This window comes from Lactuca serriola, chromosome 7 (assembly GCF_051521515.1).
Source record: "Lactuca serriola cultivar US96UC23 chromosome 7, Lser_US96UC23_V15, whole genome shotgun sequence".
Lineage (NCBI taxonomy): Eukaryota > Viridiplantae > Streptophyta > Magnoliopsida > Asterales > Asteraceae > Lactuca > Lactuca serriola.
The window spans coordinates 92,572,392-92,581,961 of record NC_136414.1 but is presented as its reverse complement, the minus strand read 5'-3'; positions in this window follow the sequence as shown (position 1 = coordinate 92,581,961).

Sequence of the window (9,570 nt, the reverse complement as noted above, 5' to 3'; positions counted from 1 at the left end):
GGGTCTTCAGTATGGTGATCATTCAAAAGGGATTGGATGATCATTCTCTGGTTCTTCTTTGAACCATCCAGCATTGCCTTTGTTCGGGAAGTACGGGTCGTCGTGGGGATGGGGTCCAGCTATGTTATCTATGCGATAATTGGGGTATAATAATCTAACACATAAGTAGTTTATAGTAATATACAAAATAATCCTATAGTATTTTAGGCTTATGTTCTATTGTTCTTATTGTGGTATTGTGGGTAAGTTTTTAGACTTGTTGCAACTCACAGCCACACTTAGGCACATGCTAGTCAACACTCGAAAAATATAGTTGATCAGGCTATATCATCCAAGTTTTGACTATATGTCTCTAAGTCTACTTGTGCTGCCCAACAATCGTAATACTTTTGTTCTATCCTAGTGACATTGATTTTAGTATAAATGTAGGCATGTATACTCAATTAGATATTTTATTATTTTAAAAGTAGGCTCTTTATCAGAGTATTTTAATCCCTATTGTATTTATAGTTTGTATATCTTTTATGGGTTGATATACTCAATTCACTATAAACAATGCTCTGATACCAATCTGTCACACCCCAAAACCGAGAACGGCGGAAACGTTCTGGGGCAGAGGACGTCATGTAATGTATCACAACAATGCAAAGTAGTAAACAAGCAACAACATCATCCATTGCATTAATAGTATAATTTTAATTACATTTGAGTTCTTTCATAGTATAATTCTACAAAAATGAATATTCAAAAATAAAAGACGAGTCTTGATTTCTCCGTCTTCACAGAACCTGGTAGTCGTACCTGTCTATCCATGTCCTGGGAATACAAGTTATTTTGAAAGCGAGTATCAACAATAATGCTGGTGAATTCATAAGTATTTATGTGACTTTGATTTGTAAAGCTGTAAAGAAAGACCTGTAAATGTTTGAAGGAAAGTTCGCATCAACGAACATGTTTGTAATTAATTGTAAACGTTTGAAAACCCTAGAAAATCCCATATTTTCTACTAGTATAAAATGTAGCCTTCTACCAAGACCTGACTGTTTTGAATGCTTGCTTCAGAATTCCAATATTTGTTTATAAGTGGGTAGTAGTTTAAAAGACCCAAAAATGAACTACCATGATGTTTTTCATGTCTAAAATAGTAGATTAATGTACATATATAATCGCTAAGGTATATGATAACCCCGTAAATCAACGTGTTTTTAATACTCCATTTGTTCTTGAATATGAAAATATCTCTTTGATATGGTACTTGTAGTATGTAAAATTTCATGAATATCTACTACACTATCTTATGTAATCGTATCTCTTGTAATTGTATGTCTTGAAATTTGTATGCCTTGTAATTGTATGTAATCGTATCTCTTCATATAGTATGTAATGTATTAGTATAGACTCATTAATAAACTGACTCTTGTGTAATTCCTTGTACTTGGAATGGTAAGTAGTATATCCTAACTATACCTATTATAGTTACTAGTATTGTGCATGTATAACCGAAGTATGCCTTTGCTACCCAAAGGTACTGAACCAACAGATGGAAACTTTTATGTATATATATGTATACATGATATATATATATATATATATATATATATATATATATATACGCGTGCATTTGACAATAAAAATATAAAAGAAGTTTTGTAAAACCTTTGAAAAGTTTGATAAATAAGAGATGATGACTTGATGTCAGTTTATAAAACGATTTGAAAGTAGTTTGTTTGATAAGAACAATTTAAATACAAGAAGACTTTTGTTTGAAACACGATTCTAACAGCGTTTGAAAGGAGGCAGAAAGTATGTATGACAATTTGATAACGAGTTTTTAACATGTAAAAATGTTTGTCGTAAACTATTATAGTTTTTCCAAAAGTTGGTTTCGTTATATAATAAACCCTGGTGAAATGCTCACTTGTTATGTAAAGTGTAACTTTTGTAGTGACATAAATGAACACACATACTCAAAGTAAAAATAAAGTGTTTGGTTCGTATATGTAAAACAACATATTTAATTTCAAGAGACAAGATGATATCGCGATATGTTTCACGTACGTAAGGTTCCATGTAGTGTTTATGAATCACATATGATTTACTTGATAAAAATGAGTATTTAGTGAAACTTTGGGTTACACACGATAATAATCGTGTGTTTACTTGTATTCCCCCCCTTAAAAGTGTATATAAAAAGTATTGATAACACATTTAAAAATGTAGTTTATAGGGGTATGAACTCACCGAAGAAAGTGCATGATTTGAAGAAAACGAGATTTTCCCGGGCGGCACCTCGACCGGAAAGTGACGAGATTCTCGGGAATCTCGGGGCTTCGGACCTTCGTCGGGGCTTAGATATGAAGCCGGGAAGTCGGGATGTTGTCGGCATGAAAAACGAGGTGAAATTGTGAGAGAAATGAAGGATTTTAGCAAAGGCAGCCGACACCCTCGCAATCTATTTATAGGAGATGGAGGTCCTCGGTACGCTGGGCGGACTTCGGACTTACGCGGGGCGTACCTCGTACGCTGGGCGTACTCCGAGGTTATGCTAGGCGTTCGCTTGCATCACTGCTGACCACATCCTCGAGCGAAGTGTCTGGTCGACGTGGACAATCTGGAGCCTAGTATCCGAGTACGCTGGGCGTACGAGGGTACGTTGGGCGTAAACCGTTTCGGTGTGCGTGCCACAAACTTGTAAAATCTGTAACTTTCATATACGGGCTCCGTTTTTGACGTTATTTATATCCATGCGAAGGTGAGAAAATGCTCTACAACTTTCATTTAAACTCCGTCGGCTAATTTTGACTTTATTTTTAATTATATTTAATTAATAGGCCGGGACACGATAACTTCGTTAAAAATCCATAACTCCTTCATCTGGTGTCTATTTTCGTCAGACTTTTTACTGTTGTACTCCTATTGTCGGGGTCTTCAACTTTCATTTAGGTTGTGTCGGCTAAAAATTGCTCGATCTTTATTTCGAGTTTTTAGCTGTCTACTGCTGTTACAAAATTTAGAAAATTCGTATCTTCTTCATACGAAGTCCGTTTTGGGCGTTCTTTTTATGCATGATCATGGTTTAACGTAATCTACGACTTTCGTTTAGATACCTAAGGCTAAAAATTATTGTATTGAAACTTTGCGTTTTCCCCTTAATCGGTGTTGCCGATTTTTGCCGCGAATCTTAGATTGTTCATAACTTCTTCGTTATAACTCGGATTTTAGTGTTCTTTATATGTACGAAAACCTTGATACGATTTCTACTACTTTATTTAACCCAAATAAGATTTTTTTAGGAAAGTTATATTTTGACCTATATTTGACTGGTGATACATTATATTGTCTCAAAATGTCGGGTTGTCACAGATTCTTTATCAAGACAAACACTTCACACAATTGGCCTAAGTTGGTCTTTGTTTTATCCAAAACATCACAACTTACCAATCTCAAATGTACAAGAGTTGAAAACCTTTTACTCATTTCACTAGTGTTAATAAACTTCTTTAAGATGTGTCACTCAAGTTAAATTTGTGGTGGGCTTGATCAGTGCACAAGAATGTGTACTCGATCCCTTAGTCCTTTACCTGACTCAAACATCCATGTGAACAAGTAATTAGTCTTAATTTTCCAATGCTTGAAAGTTCTCATTCATCATACTATACAACTTGCATGATTCCAAGTTTCGGTCGAATTGAAACTTGGGTGATGAGAAACTTTCTTTATTTGGTAAATTTAGACACTACCACAAATGAAATAATCAAAACCATTTTCCTATATTACTAGCAACGGAGTCATATAAACAACAATTTTTTTCACAAATGCCATTGAAAGGATACATAAAATAAATAGAATAAAAAATTTCCTTTTATTTTAAAAACTTTGCGGAAAAACTTATCCTTACAATCCATATGAAAACCTTGTTGTTATATATTCCTAAGCAATGTGTCATAAGTCCTAAGTAACAGATTCAAAATTTTGATGTGATCGAAGTCCATCTTCGCGATCAGAAGCAGCATATACTTCCTTTAAGCTTTCTCTCTTTTCATTGATTCTTATAACATCACCATGTGACTCAGTCACATTATGTAATAAGAATCTCCAAATTGGAGCTTAACAGAGTTAGACAATGGACTTTACCGGAAGTAGAGTCAAACTTATTGACTTTAACATCATTAGGTAAATTTGGCAGCTTCGCAAACAGTGCCCCTTCCTTTGGCAATTTTAACAAATGGAACCTTTGGTAATGGTACATGGGACTATCATAGACTTAGCTTTTCTCTTTACCATTTGGTCAACTGAGTTGACTATGGCCGATCCCTTTCCATTGGGAAGAGAATGCTTTTTCTGGATTTCCAGTGTCATCATTGTCAAAGTCCATAAAGTTTTGGGAAGTCGACCTTCTAATCAAATTTACTTTACTAATCTTCCAAATCATCGCTGATTCAGCAGTACGAAGCAAATAAATAAGATCATTAAGGGTCTTGTCATAGTCTGTTTCATAGGACTCCCAAAGGAACTCACTATGTGACTTAGAAAGTGATTGAACCACCAACTTTCTCAAGACTTTGACACCCAACTCTCCCGGCTTATCAATATGTCACTTCATCTCCAAGATGTGATCACACCTAGACCTTGCCATGCCAATAGGGCTTGAGTGACCTTGAACTTATGGGTTATGGAGAATAATTGGAGGAGGTGGAGGAAGTGAAGTTCCAAGAGATTCGGGAAGATCATAGATGTCTGAACTAGGCATCTTTTGGGATATTCAAGTTTAGTTGATTTAAAGTCCTTAATATAACACCCAATATGAAATATTAAGGCTAGGACCCAACAACCTATTTATAACTGGAAGAGGGATGCCGTAATCTAAGTTATAAAATAGTTTAAGGTGGGTAAATAACGATTTACCAATTTCCACCATGAAAAACGAAATATAATTAAGTTTTAATTGGATTTGAAACTCCTAGATCTTTTGAGATACATTAAACTTTCAATGGCATGTTTGAATCTTGAGTGTGCCCTTTCAAGTTTGTGACTGGGGTGTCAAGGATCACAAACAAGGTGTGAATAACCATGAAAATTGACTTGGTACCCTTAATTTTATCACCTAATCGATGTGCCGGTTAACCACACAAGCTCCACCGATTTATGATAAAACTTAAGTCACCCTTTGCCACACGTTGTCAATCCCATGTTAGTGTGCCGGTTAACCACACACGCTCCACTAACGACTTAACAAATGTGCAAAGTGTAATTTCATGGGTTAACACCGTTTCACATTTTCCTAAGTAACTAAGATTGGGAATTTATAAGTGTTTTGTTACTTTATATTTATCATTATACTTTTAATGAACGGAGAATTATAGTCCTTGTCCTACCCGTTCAGCTAACGACCCTCCACCAGTTAAGGAAGCGGTGGGTGAGAGTGGACACCCATTAAACTGCCATTTTATAGGCAGTAACCTTATACCCCCCTTATAGACCGAATTTGTAAATGAGGCCTACTAATGGTAAGACGACTTTACTCTTATACACACACACACAAACATATATATATATATATATATATATATATATATATATAAATATTATTAACTTATAATATTATAAAGTATAAGGTTTGAATTTTAACTTTTAAAATTCTAAGGGCTTAACATGGAATTAAAGTATTCATTAGAGAAAACTTTTCAAATTCCAAAACTTGAGGGAAAGTTTTGAAACTATTCAAAACTCTTGGATTTTCATAACTTATGAGTTTTAATAAAAGCTTTAAGACTTTTAATGAAGAGACTCTTGGACATCCATAACTTGAGGACAAGTTATGGAGCCTTAAAGACTATTTATAAGAAAAGTCATCTTCATGAAGCTTGAGTGCCTAGTGCCCCAAGTGTGACACCTCAAATGGTTCACACAACACCATGAACACTTGGAATAACCTTGAGAATAAGGATGCTTTGGTTTTCTCTAGTGAAATCGGCCTTGCCCTTTTGTGTACACACACTAGTGCCAATTTCACCAACCAAGGACTTCTTTATACAGTGTGGAGATTAGGGTTAAACCCTAATATCCATGACCTTTCATTTCATATGATCCACGGGTTAAACACTCCATGGACTATCCATGAAAGCTTAGCCCAACCTAAATGAACTTGGCCCATCACACATATATATCTAAGAGTCCATATCTAATTAGTTCCTTTTGATCACTTAATTAATTATAAATTAATTCTTGATCAAATACTAATTAAATAATATGATTATATATTAATATATTAGAACTTATAATATATTAATATAAATCACTAGCATCCTTTTTCCTCATCTTGTCTATCTAATTATCTCGATGCCATGCAATCCAAATGGACCATGCTGGGCCGGGTCAAGTCTTACCAATTATAGTTATGGACTTAGACATTAATCCAACAAGTCTCTTGATGGATCGTCTTCAAGTGGGACCAAGGCTGGTATTGTTTCTCCCATTTCCATCCCTAAAGAAGCAGAGTGTTTCTACTGTCACGAAAAAGGGCACTGGAAGCAAAGGTGCCCAAATACTTACATGATGTTAAAGATGGGAAGGTTAAACCCACCCATGCAGGTATTTATACTATTCTATCTAAAAACTCATCACATTCTAACTCTTGGGGTTCTTGACATAGGTTGTGGATTTCACATTTGTTCTGATGTGCAGGGCCTAAAAAGAAGTAAGGATGTAGAGCATGGGAAGATAAACTTGATCATGGGGAATAGGAAGGTTTCACCTCTCACCAAGATTGGAGTTTACTCTTTATTGCTTAGTAGTGGGTTAGAAATAGATTTGAATAATTGTTGCTACTCGTCTGAAATGGCGAGAAATATTATTTCCTGTCATGGTTTGTACAAACAAGGCTATAGTTTTTCATTTGATAATGAAATTGGTGCTAGTAATGCTTATTATACTGGTGTTTTATATTTTAAAGCATTACTTGTAATGGTGTATATGAAACTGTGATGGTTGTAGACAACTTAGGAAAGAATGTGTTGCACATTGATTCTTCTAATGAATTGGATAAGGCATGCTTGTGGCATTTTCGTATTGGACATTTCAGCAAGAAGCCATAGGCCAACTCCAAAAGGCTGGAGTTTTGGAGTCATTCGACTTAAGGTCAGATTACACTTGTGAATCTTGCTTACTTGGAAAGATGACCAAGTCACCCTTCACTGTTACTTGTGTAAGGGGTGAAGGTTTGTTGGATCTCATACACACCGATGTGTGTGGGCCCTTCAGAACCGCCAAAAGGGATGTTAACCGCTTCTATGTGACTTTTACTGATGATTATAATAGATATGGCTATGTCTACTTAATCAAGCATAAGTAAAAATCCTTTGAGAAATTCAAAGAGTTTAAACAAGAAGTGGAGAATCAGCTGGGCAGGAAGATAAAGGTGCTCTGATCCGATCGGGGTGGTGAGTATCTTAGTATCGAGTTCCTTTACTATCTTAAGGAATTTGGAATTGTTTCACAGTTGATGCCACCTAGGACACCACAACTTAATGGTGTGGCTGAGAGGCGTAATCGAACCTTGTTGGACATGGTTCGTTCCATGATGAGTCGAGCTTCGTTACCTATCTCAGTCTGGGGGTATGCCTTAGAGACTGCCGCCCATATCCTTAATCTAGTCCATACCAAGAAGGTTGCCAAAACACCTCACGAGATGTGGACTTGGAAGGTTCCTACAACAGACCACATCAGGTTTTGGCGTTGCGAGGCTTTCGTGAGACACGAGACTCATGACAAGCTCGAACCTTGAAGTGAGCGGTGTATTTTCATCGGCTACCCACATAAATCCTTTGGTTATCTATTTTATAGACCGAGTGAGAATGTTGTCTTCATTACGGGGAGAGGAATCTTTCACGAGAAGAGCGTATAGGCCAAGGAGACAATGGGAGGCAAATTGTCCTTGAATAACTTTACGAGTCAAGCGGTGAAGGAACCTCAAAAACTAGCGATGAACCTGAGGAGGAAACTCATGTTGAGCATATTGACGAGTCTGTACCTCTAAGGCGTTCCAGTAGAGTTAGAGTTCCACCTAAGTTTTATGGTTTCCATTTTACTGCAAAAGATGATACATTTATCAGTGATAGCACACTGGTAACTCTAGATGAACCTAACAACTACAAGGAAGCCATGGCAGGCCCCGAGTCTGCTAAATGGAAAGAGGTTATGGACAACAAGATTCAGTCCATGTATGATAATCAAGTTTGGAACTTGGTTGACAATGTACCAGGTCGTAAGACAGTCGGATGCAAATGGATCTTCAAGAAGAAGACCGACATGGATGGGAAAGTACACACTTATAAGGCATGACTGGTTGCGAAGTGCTATACTCGAACTCTGAGAGTTGACTAAGATGAGACGTTCTTGCCAGTAGCAAAGATTAAGTCTATTAGGGTTATGCTAGCCATAACTGCATTTCATGACTATGAAATATGGAAAACGGATGTCAAAACTGCTTTCCTTAATGAAAAGTTGGCTGAGGATGTTTACATGAGTCAACCAGAGGGCTTTGTCGATGCAAAGTACCCTAATAGAGTGTGTAAGCTTGAGAAATCCATTTATGGATTGAAACAAGCATCTCGCAGATGGAATCTTTCTTTCGATGAGAAATTCAAAGAGTTTGGATTTTCAAGAAGTGCGGACGAGTCTTGTGTATATGTCAAAGCTAGTGGGAGCATAGTTATATTTCTGGTGTTGTATGTGGATGACATACTACTCATAGGAAATAACATCCCAACCTTGCAGGAGGTTAAGTCCTGGCTTGGGAAGTGTTTTGCTATGAAGGGCCTCGGAGAAGTTGCCTATATTCTTGGGATAAGGATATTGAGAGACTGGAGTAAGAGACTAATTAGACTTAGTCAAAGTACATACTTGTATAAGGTGTTGAAAAGATTCAGCATGCATGTGACAACCCGAAGCTGTTCCATCGCCGTAACCCGTGCCGTTCGTAAAACCCGTCTTTAGCGAATTATTCCGATTTCGTTTTTGGGTTAAGTTATCTAAATTAATATGTTTATTATGATCTCATGAGTGTCTAAAACCTTTTGAAACTCATGTAAACGGCCCAAATTATTAATCTGAGAAATTTTAGATTCGACCCCGGCGGGTTACGACAACTTAATCGGGTGCGACCAAAAGCCCCGTTTAACGTCAGTATCGAGTAAAATTCCACAGTGTCTCAAACTTAACCCATATTTAAAGTTCCAAGGACCTCATTTGAAGCCTTTTTCACTCTCTCTACTCTCTCTCCTCCAATCCAAGCTCTAGGTCCAAAATCATCAAATTAAAGCTCCAAATCATCAAGGTAACAATCCTAACTCATAGTATAACATCTTTAGCCTTCAATTTCGTGTTCAAATCATGGAATAGGACCATAAACATGTGTATACGGCCCTGGAACAGCTTTAGGCCGTGAACACATGCAAATGGGGTTTTTGAGCCTTAAAACCCTTCCAAACCACCTTTAGAGCTTAGATATGGCTTAAGGACTTATTGGAATGGACTTGGAACACCATAAACTCATCATTTAGGGATTAAATA